We start from the raw sequence: 20,675 nt of genomic DNA on the forward strand, positions 1-20,675 counted from the left end.
AAGTTGGATGGCTGGTGCTACCCAGCTTAAAGCTGTATTATAAAGCTACAATAACCAAGAAGATGCTGTGGCAAAAGAACAGACAAATAGATCAATGAACAGAATAGAGAGCCCAGAAATAGGTTCACATAAATATAGTCAATGGATTTTTGACAAGGAAACAAAAGGAATACAGTGAAACAAAGATAGTTTTTTTCAATGAATGGTACTGGAACAACTGGACATCCACATGCAAAAAAACAAACAAAAAAACAAATAAAAAATAAAAGAAAGAAAGGAAGGAAGGAAAGAAAAAAGGAAAGAAAAAGAAAAAAAAGCGAATCTAGTCACAGACTTAGCAACCATCACAAGAGTTAACTTAAAATGTATCACAGATTTGAATGTAAAATTCAAAACCATAAAGCTACTAGAAGATAACAAAGGAGTAAACCTAGATGCCCTTGGGTATGGTGATGTCTTATTATATAAAACACCGAAAGTATGATCTATGAAAGAAGTAATAGATAAGTTGGACTTCATAAACATTAAAATTTTCTGCTCTGTGAAAGATAGTATCAAGAGAACGACAAGACAAGCCACAGACTGGAAGAAAATATTTGCAAAAGACACATCCGATAAAGGCCTGCTGTCCAAAATGTAGAAAGAATTCTCAAAACTCAGATATAAGAAAACAAACGGATTTAAGTATGTACCAAACACCTGAACAGACACCTCACCAAAGAAGACACACAGATGGCAAATAAGCATATGAAAAGATGCTCCACATCATAAGTCATTAGGGAAATACAAATTAAACCACAGTAAGATACTACTACCATCTATTAGAATAGCCAAAATCTGGAACACTGACAACCAAATGCTGATGAGGCTACAGGACAACAGAAATTCTTATTCATTGTTGGTGGGAATGCAAAACTGGTACAGCTACTGTGGAAGACAGTGTCAATTTCTTACAAAACTAAACACTCTTATCATACAAGCCAGCAGTTGCAGGCTTTGCCATTTACCCAAAGGAGTCGAAAAACTAATGTCCACACGAAAATCTGCAGGCAGATGGTTTTAGCAGTTTTATTTATAATTGTCAAAACTTGGAAGCAGCCAAAATGTCCTTCAGTTGGTGAATGGATCAATCAACTGTGATACAACCAGACAATGGAATACTACGTAGCACTAAAAAGAAATAAGCTCTCAAGCCATGAAAAGACATAGAGAAAACTTCAATGCATATTAATAAATGAAGGAAGCCAATCCAAAAATTCTACATTCTGAATGACTCCCACTATATGACATGGTGGAAAATGCAAAACTATGAAACCAGATCCGTGGTTGCCAGGGGTTAAGGGGTGGGATAAGGATGAATAGGAAGAATTCAGAGGATTTTTAGGACCGTGAAAATAGATGCTACAATGATCTACAATGATGAATACACAGCATTATACGTTTTCCCAAACCCATGGCATATATATCACCAAGTGTGAATCCTAATGTAAACTATGGACTTTGGGTGATTATGAGTCAGTGTAGGTTTCTCAATAGTACCAAATATACCCTCTTGTCAGGGAAGCTGAAAATGGGAGAAGCTGTGGGTACGTGTTAGATATAGGGGAAATCTCTATACCTTCCTCTCAATTTTGCTGTGAACCTAACACTGCTGTAAAAAAAATTAAGTCTTAATGGAAAAAAAAAAAGGATAATAGCAACCACCACAAGAATTGAAAAGAGTGAATTTAAACACATTAGTGCCACATCAGTGTGTTGGTCACTCACAAATATGAACCAACTGTAAAAGGGTTGAATGAATCATTAAGAGGGTTTGCACATTTGTGAACTCACAAAAAAATTGAGCTCTATCTCTGCTGTGAAAGCAGTGAACCTCCCAGTTGCTTGCAAGAGGGAGTTGTGCACAGTCTCCTAAAGTCAGAGCCGGTCTTACAGGAAGTCTGGGGATCTTGCCTGCAAAGGTTTGTGGACTTTGAGAAGTGGACGTGTCTAGGCACTGAGAAATTTCAGTTGTGCCAGTGGGGACACTGGAGAAAGGCTGATTTTCAGAAGCAAGGTCACTGGAGTAAAGCCTTTGCTGACTGACTGTTGTCTACAGTTCTAAGGCTATCTTTAATTTGTTGAGTTTCTGAAGCTTGGGTCTATCACTGGTTCACTAATTTCCTGCAGCACGACCCTCACGGGAGTGAGGGAGGCAGCCTCAGCTTGGTTGCTTTTCAGAGCAGTGGTGGTGTTGTGAGGTTATCTCTAATGAACAGTGGTTTACTTGTTCACAACTTGAAACTTAGGCCAAAGAACAACCTTTTCCTGTTTTGAGTATGAAAAAAAAAACAAAGTACTTTGACTTCTTCTCAGTCCATTCTTTTGTTTTCTGTGAGCCAAGCATGTGGGAGAGACCACAGACATTGTCCAGAACTTTACACACACAGGTACGATGGTCAACTTGTGGGTCAGTCATGTGCCCCGATTACTGTGTGGAAAATAACTCTGAACTGTTGACTCTTGTAATTTATGGATAAAATCGGAATATGCAACCATCAGGACCTCTTAACAAAGTCAATATAGGGCACTGGACAGAATCATTAAAGACAGGACATGCCCTGTAAAGGCAGGTGCCAGTCAACCTGGCAACCAGGCATCTGCTACAGTGGATGTCTTGTCAAAATAGCACGTATTTCAATGGAAACAATCACCAGTGTAATTAGCTAAAATGTTCATGTTGAGTCTTCTTAATACAGGCAGTATATGCAGCTCTCTGTCCATATCTATTCATCATTTCAGAGTCTATTCATTAGTTGCTTTGCCTCTTGTTACTTGGAACTCAATGTTTTCACACTTCGTGTTTCCCTAAAGCACATGTGTTTGAGTGGAAGAATTCCAACATGAAAATCTCCAAGATGACACTCGACTAGCTCACATTGGAAGCCCAGAAATACAGACACTAGAATATCTGCAAGCTCCCTGTGTGCGGTCTAGACATTTAGGGTTTGAGGGATGTCCAAAGACTTCCTTTTATCCACAACATCCCAACACCGGGGAAGACAGAGACCATTTGGTTCACCACTTCTCATTGTTTTTGCAACCTATTTGCAGTCTAATTGTTTATTTAATGACCTCCCTCTTTTTGCCTTAACTATCTTGCCTGGTAAGCTGTTCCACACATTTATGATTCTCTGCGTGGAAAAAAAAAAAGAAGAAACACTTCCTGACATCTGTTCTGAATTTGTTTTTCTTTAATTTTCATTTATACCCTCTTGTTCTATCATCTGTGTTGGGCTCAAAATAGGAAACCATGTTGACATTTTCCAAACCATTTAAATTTTATGTTCTTTAATTAAAATCCCCCTCTTAACTAGATAGACATCTAACCTGGTGGGTAGATGCCACAATACTACATCCGAATGAAGACATTTTTTTTTTTAATTCTTCCCCCTCCAGAGGAAAAAAATAATCTTGAAGTTATAGTATGTCTGTGTTATCCAAAACCAAAGAAGGGATTCACACACTTTTATTTTCTCCCCAAGTCAAAACTAACTAAGCCTGACTGAAACTATGTTTTAATAGTAATATGTAGCTTCAAGACCCAGCAAGCTGGCGCCATGGACCTCCTTTTTATAAGTTGCTTTTTTTTTTTCCCTGGGCAATAGTGTTTGTGTTGGTCGGAAACCCAGGCTACACAGACCAGTTCCAAATTTCTCAGCTCATATATCCCATTCCCAACCTTGGAAGCTAATATAAGCTCTTCTACTCTGGATGGACCACTGCATACATTACCTAAATAAAAAGGATCATATTTTTCTGTGAGACCTGGATGCCATATCAAACTTAAGTAGGAAATAAGTAAAAGGTTTTCTGGGGGTGAGGTTTTCAGTTATATCGGAACCAATATATTCAAGACCAAATTATTTAAAGGTCAGACATGAACCGCATTCTGTGTGGCATGCCCTAGTATCTAGAGGACTGCCTTGCAAATAACTGATGTTTCAATCTTTTTTTAAATTTTTTAATGTTTCTGTATTAACTTTTGAGAGAGAGAGAGAGAGAGAGAGTGAGCGAGCGCACAAGTGGGGGAAGGACAGAGAAAGAGAGGGAGAGGGAGACACATAATGTCAAGCAGACTCCAGGCTCTGAGCTGTCAGCGCAGAGCCCGACGCAGGGCTCTAACTCACAAACTGCGAGATCATGACCTGAGCTGAAGTCAGACACTTAACCAACTGAGCCACCCAGGTGCCCCTGATGTTTCATTCTTACTTTATTTTTTAGATGGGTACATATACCTGGTAAATGGTAAGGAGTGGCTCCAGAATATCTCAGAAAAATAAATTTAATTCAGAATTTTAGTCAACATATATATTTGTTAACAAGTGCTATACTAGCAAGCAGAGGCACAGCAGCAAACGGAGCCAATCTGGTGCCGACCTCATGGAAACGTACATTCCAGTGAGGAGCTAGGCAACAACCAGGAAATCCAACAATACCCTACTTACGCACTGTGATAAGCTCTATGAGAGGAAAAAGCAGGGTTTAATGAGAGGTTAGTTCGGAAGGCCAGACTTTGGATGCTGTCGTCCAGGAAGGCTGCACTAAGCTGTGACATTTAAAGTGCGGCCTGAAGGGCAGGAGTGAGAGGAAGAGTGTTCTGGGAGGACGGAATGGCATGTGAGTAAAGATGATCTACCACAAGGCATCACCCACACCACCCCACTTCAATGGGAGGAGAAACTGGGGACAGTGTTATCCCCCAGCATCCCTGTCTGGTTCACGGTAGAGTTTGCCCGCATGGATCTGGTGGCAGAGGAGGAGGGAGGGACTCCTCAATTCTTCAGAGGCGTTGCACCAGAGCTGGAGGCAGAGGTGGGATTCACAGAGCTTCTCTGCAGGTGTTTGGGGCACACCTGACTGTCTGCTACAGACCAAAGCAGTTGGCAGGAGGTTTCTCAGGTACTTTTGAGAATCACAGCATTTTCCAACAAGCCTTTGGGAGCTACCACCTCCTATGTTTCAAGTGGAGGCCCCCAAGTCTGTCCCCATCTTCCAGTTGGAGCGCTCCTGATCTTTTCTCCCAGAGTTCTCCCTATATTCACATAAGTCCTACTGTCCATATTAAGCCCTTTTATTTCCAGCATACTTACAGTGGTTCTATTTTCCTATCTGAACCCACACTGATATGACATGAAGTCTTAAAGGAGGGAAGCCCTCAACACAGTCAAGAAATGAATGCTAATAAAAAGCAAAACACTATCACCCTAGAAAATGATTCTGAGAAAATTCCATATTGTGTCAGATCTACTAGTGCTGAAGCATTTGGAAGTTGTGTGCACACATTTTATTTTTTCCCAAGCTTTCGCTTTCAGGAAGCAACGAAGATCCAACATGTCTGAAAAGTTCAGATATTGCTGTCTTTATCCGGTCTTTCCAAAACATGTAAGAAGTTATGGAAAGACAAAAAACTTTGCTTCTCTATTGGTATTGCATTGCAGTAGTTCTGGAACGAACTCTGAGACCCACGAAGAGAAGTATACGATGTCAAAGAAAACTGCTCCATTATTCCTAAAGCCCTTCCCCAGCAGTATGTTGATTGTTTAGAAATTACAAATTAGCTTTCTATTAAAATACATATAATTATGTGATTAAATATGGGGAAGTAATGTCCTGCAAAAACATTTCCAGTCTACGAACACTAAGCAACTCAAACGGCTTCTTTAAACAAAAAAGTGATTTTCCACTCTAGGATGGACTACACATCAGAAGTTTTGTGTTTGTGTTTAAATCTTACTCTCCTCCTCTAAGACTGAGTTTGCAAACGTGCCGGGCTTGGGTGGGGGGGGGGGTGCGGTGAGACAGAGCACTGGTGATTCTACCTCTCATGAGAACTCAACTCAGACTTTTTGCTCAGTAGTGGGGCCAGTAATCATGAGATATTTGTTTCTATTTTTATAATTAAGGTATAACTTGTATATAGTACAATTCACCCTTCCAATGTAGAGTTTGCAAGTTTGGACAATTCAGCAAAATCAAGATGGAGAGTAGTCACAGCTCACCTACCTCCCAAATCTCCCCGAAAATACAACAGAGTTTAATTAGGTGCCTTGAAACCTACAAATGCAAAGCCTTCTCCAAAAGAACGTGCTCACACATTTCCCCTATGTCAATCAGCACAATCTCTGGAGGTTTCTGATGAAGGAAGAGAATGGTATTCAGAACTCAGACAGTAAGTATGCCCAGCCCTGGAGTCAAATGGTGTAGGCTGAAAGCCTGATTCTGTTGGATTACTCAGTGGATTCCTGTGAAAATCCACTAGTGTTTCCAACTCTGTTTTCTCTCCTGAAAAAAAAAAAAAAAAGATGGGCACCACCATGGCTAACACACTGTGCAGCCAAGAGCAGGAAAGGAAACATGGTATAGCGAGGGGGGAAGAGTCTCACACAAGAGGTGCTCAGTCAATGACCCAGGGCAAATGGTGGTAGGTGGCGGGGCACCTGGCCATAGAGAAAGGGGGACTGCAGGAAAGAACCCGTGCACAGACACGGAAATACTTAGAAGAGGGACCAGCCCTCCCTCTGGCCATTAACTCCTCCACCATGTATCTGGTTATTTAAAATGTTGGAAGGTGACTTCATTTTAGTTCATCGTTTTCTCTCATTTCAATCTTGGGGCTTTATTCTCCTCTTGCGTTTGGTTTTCTTGGTATAATTACCTACTCTCTCTGAACTGCTTGTCCTTTCAAAGTGCTTACTTTGTGCTGTCGCAGAAGTACACATTTTTGGCCAATGTGATGGAATTTGCAGCCAAATGAAAAAGAATATGTGCAATTAATGAAAAAACGGCAATGGACTATAATTTACAGATTATTTGGCAGAAGCAAAACGAGAGAGACATGGCCCATTTTGTTCCCAGCCCTGGTTCCTGTAAAGTCTCCTTTCAATTTTATGCAAATAATGTATCCGAGAAAGGAAAACTAGGGATTATAAGTGTGGGAGCATTTCACAATGCCCTTCCACTCACAGGGACAAATATTTAATGGTCTGCAATGAGATCTCTGCCATGACTATTTCATACCCCCAAATGGTGCCATATTGAACTAATTCCCCCGTAATCGCTCTGTCACAAACATAATTTTCAACGTAATTAAAAAGACTTACGGAGCATCTTCAAATATGTCACACAAACTAAATAAGTCATTTGATATTAGGATAAACTTTCAAGGAATTTGGAGTTTAGGGTCATTTGACACTCTTTGAGTTTGGTAGAAGAAAGATACATAAGCTCTTGCAGAGCCTCTGAAAATACATCCTGCCACGTGCAAAATTGAATGTGGTTTGCTGTGCTCTGGTCCCAGGGAACAAGATAGTGAGAAATGGAAACCAAACAGCGTACGAAATGAAAGAAAGAGCCAAGAGTTTTTGATGATTAATTTTAAATGTCAACCTGACTAGGTGAAGGGATGCCCAGATAGCTGCTAAAACATTCCTTCTGGGTGTCTCTGTGAGGTGTCCCAGGAAGACCTTAGCATTTGAATCATCAGGTTGAGTAAAAACAAATAAATTACCCTCACCAATGTGAGCTGGCATCATCTAATCTGTCGAGGGCCTGAACAGAAAAAAAAGGGCAGAGGAAAGGAGAATTTACTTCCTGCATGACCCAAGACATGCATCTTCTGCTGCCATCAGACAATGGTACTCCCGGTTCTCAGGGTTTTGGGCTCAGACCAGGATGTAGACCATCAGCCCTAAGATTCTCAGGGCTTCGCACTAGGGACTGACTTACACCACTGGCTGTCCTGGCTTTCCAGCTTGCAGGTGGCATATCGTGGGGCTTCTGTGTCTCTGTAACAGCATGAGCCAATTCCCCTAATAAACCATCTTTTATATCCACCTATGTATTTATTTATCTGTACCCTATTGATTCTGATTCTCTGGAGAACCCCGCCTAACATAATTTGGAAGTGACTCTGAATGATTTCAGTCTCTGCTCTCCTGCTTACGGTTGTGTGATTTAGTGTTAAGTCCCTGAACCACCTGGGCCTCACCTCCCTGGTCTGTACATGAGCTTCGTAGGTTCTCATCAAGCCTTCCACTGAGGGCACAGGCAAGGCCAGATCCCCCAGCACCCTGATAATGCTTGCACTGTATTCTAAGCACATTGGGAAACCATTAAAATCGTAAGCGGAGGGGTAATATTTCCTCACCATATTCTCCAAGTCTATTAGGGTCGGTTAAGGCTTTTCAGTTACAAACAAAACAATTCTGGAAAAACCAAGTGAAAGAATCTGAAATGATGAAATCTTTGAACAAGTGGCTCCTAGAAAGGCTGGGTACCAAGGCATGCTGGACATCTAAACAGCAGGAAGAAACTGGTCACCAGTTTTGAACACTCCCAGCTCCTGCTGCCTTTGTTCCAGATTCCAGCTCCAGAGTCAGCGTCCGATTGTCCATCTTAGATCACCTGCTCAACCTTCAGAATGGGGGGAGGGAGGACTCCCCAATCAATGGCACGCCCCCAAGGCTGATGCAGCCCTAGTCCTCAAGGGACGGCTAAGGTGTCGTTATCCAAGTCGGGAGGTTTGATCCTTGGAATGCAAAACCAAAGCACTGACGGCCATCGGGTTCATCAACTTGAGGAGCACGGAGTACAGGGAATTACGATCAGTTGGAAGGATGCTTCAGAGACCCAGGCAGGCAGGAGCTAAAGGCGGTGTGGACTACATGATGGCAGCAGATGTAATGACACGAGAGCAGATCTGAAGAACAGTATAGAGGTAGAACCAGAAGAAGGTCCTGCTGACAGGCTGCACGTAGGGATGAAAGGGACAAAGCATCAAGTCTGATGCTAGCGTTTCTTGTTAAAGATGGTTATCAATGGACTCAGTTGTCTGTGATTCGTCTTAATTCTATCGCTAGTACTGCTTTTAATAAAGAATATGTGCATATGGCATATAACATTTTCAGCTTAATATATTCATATAGGGAACACAGATACGCAATATGCATATGGACCACAGCATCTGCAAATCTATTTTAATAAGCACTTTTATTAAGCTTAAAAATAAGCTTTCCTATTTTTTTAAATTTGATGAACATATTTGAAATTATGTCTTGACTCCGTGGAACATTTTCTTTACTTATAAATATTTTGAGGTCTTTTTTTCTTTTTTTTCTTTTTTTTTTTTTTTTTTTTGGTAATTGAGTCATAATCCAAGTTTCACTGGGCACCAGCCCCGCACAAGATACTCTCCTGAGTAAAACAACATGTGCAACGCACAGCATGAGGGACTCATGATGGAAGGAGGGAGCAAAAGTGCACAATTGATTTCAAGGCTAAAAATATCATCTCAAAATCTAGGATATTGGTTCACTCCTCCTCGAGACTACTAGAAAGGGAGCTTCAAAAGTTCAAAGACTATTTTGGTCGGAAGCCTGAAGTTCTTCGAAATGATAGCAAGCAGCTGCTTCTGTCCGTCTCCTTCTCTCCAGCTATAAATGCAGGGCACTTGCAGAGATTTTTGAGTCAGCCACAGAGGGTGTGAGCATTTATTGACTTTTCAATTTTTCCTCTGTTGTATCATATTTCTCTCTAAAGCAGAGGTACAGAATTAATAGGCCTGGGGAAATTCAAGTTTCATTTCTCCCCAGGAGGGGGAGAGCTGGGCAACTTTACTGTTCTGGTTTTGAGGGCTTGGATTCCTACTGAAATAGACAAGTAGCCCCTCCTACTCCATCATTCTTACCCTCATGTCTCTGGGTTATCATCTGAAGTTACTTAGGAGTCAGTGCAGTAAGGAGGAGACGCAAGGGCTCGGGGTCTGCGGTACCTGGAATCTTACCTTGGCTCTGACGCCGACCAGGTGGGTTGCTCAGATGTGATCTTTGGGTCTCTAAGTTGTTTCTTTAGATGAGACAAGGGAGCTAATGATGCAACCTCAGGGGGTTGTGATGTGAAGAAATGTAGCCATGTCTGTGAGTGCATCTGTGGTGCCACACGGACAGGACAAAACAAGTAGCATTTTCTTTGTTCTGTTCCCCGTGATTATCATGACCATATTCCCGTGTGTGTGTGTGAAGCAGTAGGATGAGCAGGCACACCTCGGTGGACATGTTTGCCTTTAGTCAAGGGTGCTGATCATTTTCTATTTACACTTTTGATACCGCAGCTGGGAAAGAATAGTGCCATTCCAGGGAGCCACAGTGGCCCTTGGGAATGAGCTACTGGGGAGTGAACACATCACAGGGAATCCTTGCCTGGCCTTCACAGTTGGCCCCGCTTCCACCATTTTGTCTGTGCTATAAACACAGTCATTTCTACTTCAAAGAGGACTCCTACGGGGTCAACCTTGAGTGGCTTGGCCTTTATCCTGCCCAGAGCATCCTTCTAGTTCACGGGTAGGGTCTGGTTCCAAAACAGACATGGAAGGCACCCAAGGCCTTCAGTAGGATGTGTGAAGTTTGGTTTCTAAAGCTTCTTGTAGGGGCTGCCTCAGTGAGCTTCTGGGTCTCTTGAATATCTTGAGGGATCTAGTTACTCTCTTTCAAAGAGCAGAGGAAGACGCCACCTGGCTCCTTCTCTCAGACCACAGAGAAGAAACTGACTTGCAGTTATGTCCACTCTCCTTGAAATGACATGGTATAGAGTTTTCTCTTGAGAGACAATCTAGCCAGGCTGTTGGGAGCACAGACCCTGAGCCAGACCACCAGGTTTGAAGAATGATTTCACCACTTACTAGCTGCGTGACCTCAAGGAAATTTCTTAACCTCTTTGTGCCTGGGTTTCCTCATCTATAAATGAGATAATAAGAGGACCTACCTCATATGATTGCTACGAGGATTAAATGAGTCCTTGAGTAGAAGATACTTATAACAGCAACAAACATCAATTTAAGTATTAACTATTTATGTCATCTTTTAATATTTTAGGGAAAACTACAGAGACAAATAGCAATAGATTGCAACTTATGCTTCTTAAACAGTTGATGTGAATGCTTTTATTAAGAAAATTATTAAGAAGGAAATTATAAGAACATGGGATGATGCTATCAGGAAAAAAAAAAAGTTTAAGGAGAAGGCAACCCAAGATCTTTAATGGTTCCCTATTACCATGAAAATAGCGGAAACCGATTGTGCTCTTATAAGTTAATGTTCTGAAGAAATTCGTCTAGGTGGACTTTGGGAAAACTGGCTGTGTAGATTCACGAAGTGTGAGAGGAAGCTATTGAACTTTCCAATACTGTCCACTGCGTGAAATGATGAGCCCCTGCACATTTTCACAGGTTTGCCCCCAATTACCTCCTTGCCCCCCACCCCCACCAGATTCCAGCTGGACACAGACTTAGGAAAGAAACCCACTGCCATCGCAGCTGATCACTGTGTGAAACTCAGAGCCATGGTGAGGTGAGGTGTCTAATAATGTCAGCAAGTTTTCCAGCCATATTTACAGGAACAACACAAAAATAAAACAAAGCCAAAACCGAAAATTGAGATCGAGAATCCAGTCATTAAGGTCTGTGGGCTATAATGCTAATGAAATCACATGGCCTTAGTTCCCTCTTGGGTCCTTTACACTCCTAATAATTCTCCAGCTAAATCAAACCACTGGAAGATTCCCCTAGATTCATTCACTTTCAATTCTTTCATTTATTTGTTCTCAGGTCACTCCACATCAAACATGGGCAACACAGAGGTACAGCCTCTTCACTCCTGCAGTTAATGGGGATACTAAGCGGACAACGACAGTAAGGTGTGAGATGGGTCATCCTAGGGGCCACAGAGTCATGGAGGGATCTAGCCCGTTCTTCGCTTCCCCAAGTGTGAGAAAGGAAACCTAGCAAAAGTGCTTCTGTGGTCTGAGGTAGAAGTGGGTAGATGTCAGCCAGGTGACCAGGAGAAAGGAACAGTACCTATGAAATCCTAGAGGCGAAAGAGCAGAGCAGCCTTGAGAAAAAGCAGTGTGCTAAAGCCACAAGTTATGAATGAGGGAAAGGGGAAAGATGGGGCTAGAGAGATAGGTAGTGGCTGAGAAATTAACAAAGGCAGACGGATGTGTGTGTATGAAGGGAGATATTATGCATGCCAAGGGATGTATGCATGTATGTATACAGACACGTGTATATATGATGTTTGAAACGTTCTCTCAGAGTCAGATTCTCTCTCTGTAGCGGTCCTCCAGTATCCATCAAGCTTGAGTGAAGACGGAAGACATGGGATAGGGGGACAGATTCTGACCCATCATCTCAAGAAGTCTATGGGAAGAAAGAAGGAAAACAATGCAGCAAGGTCAGACTTCAGGTTTTTCCTTCACCAGCCCAGGCAGGGTTGCATCCTGGGAGGTAGGGCTGGCTTTTGGAATATCTAGATAAGCAGAGAGTAGCATAAACTCACCCGGGCCAGTGGCCCACTTGTCAGAGTCAGAGCACAGTAGGGTGGGCTTCAGGCCTTCAGAGGAACCCCTGCCCTTGACCTGGCACCATTCCCAACAGAAGAGATGCTACAGAGGAGCTGGCTACAAGGAACAGACAGATGAGCCTCAGACAGGGTCCCTGCCCCCACAGCCACATGTAACAGGGACAGCATCCCACCCATGGCCACACACGGAACGGACAGACTGCCGAAGGTTCAATGTGCCCAACGAAGAAATGCGAAAGTGCTGAAAGCTCATATGGCAAAAGTGGGCTGCGGTCAGAACTGGGGAGGAAAACGTGTGGAGGTTCAAGGCCAGACTCAAAGTGGGTCTACTTCTGTAGTGAGTGCAGGAAAACTACTTGAAAGGCCAGATAGCGCTGGTGGTCAGCAGTCCAGAGAGCAAATCCGAAAAACCCTGAGCAGGGAGGGACCAGTGAAGATCTGGATGAGGCTCCGTGGATGCAAAGCTCTCTTCTTCCCAAACCCCTTGAGAACAAGTTGGTCCCTCATTCATCCTAATTTTGGGGACAAGGGACAGAGGGGCATCTTGGAAAATCTGAGCATTTACGAGACTGGATGAGATGTAAAAGCAGCCCTGAAAGGAGCAGTGAGAAACAGCTGAGTTCTGTTAATAGCCAACATTTCAACTGAGAGTATGTGTTCGGACTAGAAGGGGCAGCAGGCTCATCAACTTGCAAGCCTTTAAGTTTCCCTGCCACCCAGCAGGGTGAGGGCTCCCGAGAAAGCTTGTGAAAACTGGGAAATCAAAAAGCTACCTTTTATTCACAAACGTGACTCTAAAATACGTGAGGCTTTCAACCTCGAAACCGAAAACTCACGTCACAGGCTGAATCCTATCCTGGCACCCACCAATTGGGAAGCCATGGTTGGATAACATGATCAGAGGCACATTTTAGCAGAATTACTACGGTTCTCATTACATTATAGAATGCCATTCATGAGATACCAAGAAAGCGCCTCGCATTGTCAGCTTCGTATCAATAGGAATGAAGCCAAAAATTCCCTCTAATGTTGTCTTTTTGAGAGACTTTACTGCAAGCATCTTTCCTGCCCTGTAGGAACCGTGAGCCAATAGCAGTAGGAGGGGGTTTTCAGCAGCTGCCAAACATGACATTTCTGGACAGGCTGTCTCACCCTCAGCAGGGGACATCTGGAGAACAGCCTTTCATCTGTTGGCCTCTGCACGTCTGGCTACCTGCAAGGGGCTGGAGCCCAAGGCGTGTGTGTGGCTGGAGCCTGGCTCTTGTGCCCAGCTGGGCTCCAGCACACGAGGCAGAGAGAGAGGCTTTCTTGCTTCCAGCAGCAACATCTGTTCTGGGAAGCCTTTGTCCATTCCTCTCCGAGATGTACTTATGGCTCCAGCCAGCCCGGAGGGATGGTCTAATCAATGACAACCACTACATTCTGACAGGTGCGGGTCCCCCAGTGAATCACCTCCTGTGGCTGGAGACCAAAGCTTTGCAGGAGAAAAGGCTGCCTGTCATGAACTTGCCACCTGGCTCAGGGGTACGTGCCATCAAAAGGAAACAACTGTGTTATTTATTAATTCCACTAGAGCAGACTTTTGCACAGTGGGTGTCCTTTGCTCCTAGGGGACGTACCCTGAGGATTACTGAACTTGCAGCCTTGAGCAGTGATGCACTGTTACCTTCACAAAGAGCTAAAAGGTGGCCAAGCTCTCAGCTTATGATGGTCTCCTGCTCTTTTACTTGAGGATACCTATGCCAACTCAGGTAAAATATAGCAATGATTGTTGGCTGTGTGGAAAAGTGAGGTTGGTAAAAGAAATGGGGGCAAGGGGAGAGATCGCCACGTTGTCCATCAACTCATAAGCCCTTAAGGTCTACTGTGTGATATAAGATGATATGGGGGATGTCCGTATATATGGGCATATTCACACATGTTTTGTACATGCACACAAAAGACCTGCACACGCACAGAGGTTAACCCTAGGAAGACAAGGAGAAAGACAGTTGGTGATGATGGCTCTCCACATTCAATATTCAACATTGTGTATTGAAAAATAATTGAATAGATGATTCGGTGGATTCTTGGCTCACTATGAATGAGATTATGAAACAAAAATTATGGCTAATCTGTGGCAACCTTGTGTTGAATATCTACCCCTTCTCATCAATTTTCAGTAAGAAAGAGTACTCTCGGAGCCTAGATCTGGGCAACTTCAGCTCTACCACTAACAGGGAGTATGGAGACATACAGCCTCACCTCCCTCTTCTGTACAATGGAGATAATAAAATGTCCTTCACAGATTTGGTATAATGAGTGAAATCATACTGCAGCAGCCTATGGCACCAAAGAGCGTCCCAGTCAAGGTTTCCACAAAGCACTGTTGCCCCTCTGTGTCCCCACGATGGCACGCGTACCTCCGTTTCAGCTCCTACCATAACTCACTGCATCCAGTCTTGCCCATGTTGATCTTTCCACTAATCTCTTATTTCTACAAAGGTAGGAAGGCATGGGCTTCTTCTTTCCTTTGGATCCACAGAACTCAACTCAGTGTTGGATACATTATTTATTGACAAGTACGGAATAGAGACCGACGTGAATATGTCAATGGATGATTAAAAGAGTGAGCAAATAAATAAACAAGGGAATCAACAAAACATTCAGTCTATAGGTTTAAAAGATTACTGTTCTTTAAAAACATGCTTCCTCTTTATGGAGGATGAATACTTAACAGTATTGGAGATCGCCAGTCTTTAAAAGAAAAAAACAAGTGCTGATTATGATGATGTTCACGATGGTGATAACTGCTAACATTTGTTGAATGCATATGATGATCCAAGAAATGTCCTAAGAGGTTTCCATGGCTTAATTCGTTCAGTCCTATACATATTTCCATTAAGAAAGCATTCTAATTATCTTTATTTTACAGATGAGGAAATTGAGACACAAAAAGATCAGGTGCATTGTTCAAGTTTTTTCAAGTGACAGGGTCAGGTAGTTTGGCTTCTGTCTCCAAGATCTTACTACTAGATTATAGTGCCTCTCAGTCCATATTATCCTTCTCTGTATAACTCTATGGGCGAGAAGAGATGAGCTGGAATCTGGCCTGAGCAGTTGAGTTCATCCTTTCACCCTACAATAGTTTCAAGGTTGGAGTTGACCAGAAATAGGTCTCAACCAGGACTATCTAAGGTGACCCCTCAGTGTCATGCCTAAATCAGTCTTGAGGCATGGGGATCAATGTTAACACAGGCCCAGAGCTGGTGGGTCATCTGGAACCCTTCCCTATGAGCTGTGGGACAAGTCTGGGTCCAAACAGCAGACACAGACAGCACTATCACTCGCTCACGTTGGGCTTCTCTGATTTCTTCGAGAACAGCAGAGTTCAGCTGAACAAAGCAATTCTGTCATAAATCTTGCTAATTCAGATTGGGCAGGGCATTAGTCATTAAGCCCTGGTAAATGACCAATTTTCTATCACAGCTGTTTTGCTGCTATATTTGAATGCAGAACACGAACTTTCAGGCCCACGTAGCAATGAAATTTGCAGTTTCTGGTGGTAATATTCACTTTGCCACCAGACCCCCTTAATGACCAATTTGGACAGAGATCATTGGCAACTTCTGGCTCCTCCCTGGACAACTAAGGAGAGCAATCCTCATTTAATTTCAGGGAATGACTTTTTCAACGCGTGTAAACTTTTGTCCTCTCCGTGCAAACTTGGAAACAAAAGTAGGCAATTCTGCAAGCTGCCATTTTCCCCAAGTGCCAGGTAGGAAATGATTGGGAAACATCAAGGCAGCTTGTGAAAAGGAAAAGGCAGCAATCTGGAGAATGAAGACAGAAATGAATAAAATTACCAGACGTTCGGAATGTTAATACAAATATTCCTATTTTGACCAGCATGTTACTTGATGGGAGAAAAAAAAAAAAAAGTGCATTCTCTGAGGACTGGAATGAAATTATCCACACCTAGAAGGAAAACCTGCCTTATAGTTGGAGACCAAGAAGGCTAGTAAAACAATTGCACTTTCTGTTGTGCTCCCCTCTCCCCCAGGCCTATTTCAAGGAAGGTCTCTACTCAACCTGAGACCCATGTTGGGAGAAACGAATTTTTTAACAAACTGAAGTCATTAGGTAAAATTTGTTTTCCTAGGAGATGAAACACTGCACAATAGTTAATGATGGAATTGAACGGTACTTCTCAACATGGGGAATTTTTGCCCCTAAAGGACACTTGGCAACATCTGGAGATGTTTCTGGTTATTGCAACTGAAGACGGTGGTGAGGTGCCACTGACATCTAGAGGGTAGAGATCAAGGATGCTGTTAAGGATCCGAAATGTACAGGACAACTGCCACTCCCACAAACAAAGAGTGATCCAGCCCAAAATATTCATGGTGCCAGATGGAGAAGCCCTGAATCAGACAAACCTGGTATGTTATTTTTTACGTTTTTTTTTTTTTTTTGAGTTTATTTACTTTGAGAGAGAGAGAAAGAATGAGTAGGGAGGGACAGAGAGAGAGAGGGAGAGGGAGAATCCCAAGCAGGCTGATGTGGGGCTCAAACTTATGCACCGGGAAATCGTGACCTGAGCCAAAACCAAGACTTGGACGCTTAATCGACTAAGCCACCCAGGCGCCCCTAGACAAACCTGGTTTATATGCCTGCTTGACCACTTAGGAGATCTATGGATTTGGGGGAACATTCCTTAATCTTGCTAAGCCTCAGTTTTCTTATGCCTAAAATGAGGAGTGTTAGTGAAACTCCCTCATTAGAACCACTGTGAATGATACAGTGGATAATGAAAGTCAAGGGCTTACCACAATTCGGGAAACCCATAAGTACCTTGCACATGGTAGGTACTTTAAAAATATTTGTTGAAAGAGATTGTCAGACTTATTTCACTAAGCTAATGTAATTCTAGCACAAAACTATTCCGGTAAATATATACTATCCAAAAGGTGCTGAATTACGGATAAGAGCTTTCAGGTAATGTTACTTCCTTGGAGTATCAGAAACCACTCTTCTACCTAACTGGAACCTGAGGCCGGAAGTAACTCATTTCCTAACAACAAGCCTTGCCCATTTGATATTCTAACAGAGACTCTGATGTCTGCTTTTATGAAGCTGGTGGAGCCAAGAAATCACCAAAACCACCAAATCTGTAGGCTCCAGAGTATCTGATGGTCTGTCTGCAGTCAACTCTGTATTTAAAGCACTCACCAAGCCCCCAGTTGTTTGCTTGTTTTGGGGTCCTGCTGCATCCACACACTTCCCCTGTGTTAGGAAGAAAAGCTGACATACAAGCAACCTATAAAGATGCCTGATTCTTTGAGGAAGCTGAAGTGTACCTGGGAAGGTTGTTCACTACGATGTTATTCACTGCAGAAGAAAAACCTGGAAACATCAGACACGACCAACAATAGGGAAGTGATTAAATAAAATCACATTGTGTAGTAACTAAAATCATATTTCTGAAAATTATTACATAGGCAACTACTAATTGTACATTTATAAATGAAAAAGCATTTCCATTATGATCTGAAATTTTAAGGTTATACATTGTTAAGGCTGTATTTATAAGGTTATAGAGATCTAGAAACACACGTAAAAGATAGACATAAGTAGATAATAGGATGACAGAAAGGACAGACGAAAAGACAGATGAAAGAGATACACAGATAAATAAGTGCCTAGCTAGATAATACCAATAGTTGTTTCTGGGGTGATGAGATTATGGTATGTGTGTTTCACTCTTTAGACTTGGATATTTTTCAAATTTCCTACAAAATGAGCACACGTTACCTTTAATCAGAAAAAAAAAAAAAATTAAGGCATTGCAATTACATGATGCACCAAAATCCATACCTCAACATGAGTTATGGAATATATATCCCTTCCTTTCTTTTTGGAGGAGATGGGGCGAAGGTAAGCAGGAGAGGCAGGAAGTGAAGAGAAAAACAGTAAAGAGACAAAAGCAAAGCCCAAGTATTTAGAGGCAGGATCATGCGTGCTGGCCCTGGCTGCCCCCATTACCGCTGTGTGGCCGTCGGCACATGATCCGTCCTCATCAGAATGAAGACAACACTTCTTCTCTTACGGTTAAGCTACAACAAGGATACGAGAAATGCCCAGTGAACTGGGAGGTGCTGCAAACCAGTTAAATATTCAATACATAGCATAGAAGTGCTGTTTCTCGAAGACAGTCTAACGAGAAAAGCTCAAGTTTATACAATGAGATGTGGGTTCAAATTCTGGCTCTATGCTTTGCTAGTAATGGGACATTGGCCAATCACTTACTTGCTATAGGTTTAAGTTTCCTTATTTTTTTCTAAAGATTTTTAATGTTTATTTATTTTTGAGAGACAGAGACGTGGCACAAGTGGGGGAGGGGCAGAGAGAGAGGGAGACACAGAATCTGACGCAGGCTCCTGACTCTGAGCTGTCAGCTCAGAGCCTGACGCAGGGCTCGAACTCATTAACTGTGGGATCATGTGCTAAGCCGAAGTCAGACGCTCAGCCGACCGAGCCACCCAGGTGCCCCTCAGTTTCCTTATTAAAAAACTGTGGTCTTTATCACCATCTTACTAACTGTTGTAGGTTCAAAGGCACAGCGTACATGAAGAACTACGTACTTTAAAACACATACCTTAAATTTTTACTTTTAGGCCAGATATGCATGAGGATCCATGATGACTATGGTCAACATGCATCTGAAAATCCGCAGGATAGGGGCGCCTGGGTGGCTCAGTCGGCTGAGCGTCTGACTTCAGCTCAGGTCATGATCTCATGGCTCATGAGTTCAAGCCCTGCAACAGGCTCTGTGCTGACAGCTTGGAGCCTGGAGCCTGCTTTAGATTCCAGGGGCGCCTGGGTGGCGCAGTCGGTTAAGCGTCCGACTTCAGCCAGGTCACGATCTCGCGGTCCGTGAGTTTGAGCCCCGCGTTGGGCTCTGGGCTGATGGCTCGGAGCCTGGAGCCTGTTTCCGATTCTGTGTCTCCCTCTCTCTCTGCCCCTCCCCCGTTCATGCTCTGTCTCTCTCTGTCCCAAAAATAAATAAACGTTAGATTCTATGTCTCCCTCTCTCTTTCTGCCCCTCCCCTGCTCATGCTCTGTCTCTCTCTCTCTCTCTCAAAAAGAAATAAATGTTAAAAAATTAAAAAAAAAAAAAGAAAATCCACAGGATAAAAAATACAGAATGTATCATATACATGTGAATATATTTAATCCAATATGTATGTTAAGGTATATAACCTCTTGATCAAATATCAAATCCAAGTAGGTTTTATCACAAAGGTCTTGTGGAGATGCTGTGCTGACTGTATGTTGTGTACAGAAAGGTATATATATACATATATATATATATGTATATATATATTAAAACTGGGGCAGATTTTCTGAGATGCACACAGATAATTGTGCAGACAGCTCTATGATAGACTCGAAATCCAGACGGGCTCTGAAAGCCTCTGACACAGAGTGGCAAGGTAGAGACTATACCAGATGGGCCTTGTCCAAATGCTACAAGGAAAGACACAACAGGCAGAAGTTTACGGGGAAACCAAAATAAAATTTGAATTTGTGATAATCACACAAACTCTTGAATATACAGATAGGAAATGGTGGCTTAATCTCAGCGTTTTCTGGCCTCCAGGCAGAAAATACAGCTCCTGCCTTTCATGGGTGGGCAATCAGGCTGTGCCCACAGGTACTTTAGAAGCTCAATAACAATGTAAGTATAAACCACATATCCTATTTGCTTGAAACCGGGCTGTAAAACAGGCCGCAGCTATTTTAAACGCCCCTTTTAAATATCATGAGGTTTAAGTCATGAGGCACTCCTTTCTTGGGAAAATCTCCAGGCTTTCCTGGGTGTTTTTAGGGCTGAACAGTCGCCCTGGAGGCTCTCATCTTGACGTCAGGGCTGGAAATCAGAAACGCCCCTTGGGTTTGGAGGGATCTGCGCCACCTCCTGGGCCAGCTCTCCCAAAGCCCCCAGTCAGTGCACCTGGATCCAAGGCTCTTGCTCTCGGCCACACTCAAATGATCGATTTGGTTCATTAGACCAGATTCAATGGTTCTTCCGGTTGAGAAGGAGAATAATCTTTCCCGTGTAAGCTGCTTCCGCATGAACACAGCACACAGCATCGGCCTGGGCTCCCGGGGGAGCAGCTTCCGGCTAGGTCTGAGTAATCTACCTCTTCTCTGACAGTGACCCACCTTTTCCTTTAAACGGAAGCCTCTCTTGGGAATTAGGCCACTAGTGCGTCTCTTGACACCCATGTGCTTCTC

The sequence above is a fragment of the Herpailurus yagouaroundi genome, unplaced genomic scaffold (genome assembly GCF_014898765.1).
Source record: "Herpailurus yagouaroundi ecotype Mexico unplaced genomic scaffold, PumYag 188, whole genome shotgun sequence".
Lineage (NCBI taxonomy): Eukaryota > Metazoa > Chordata > Mammalia > Carnivora > Felidae > Herpailurus > Herpailurus yagouaroundi.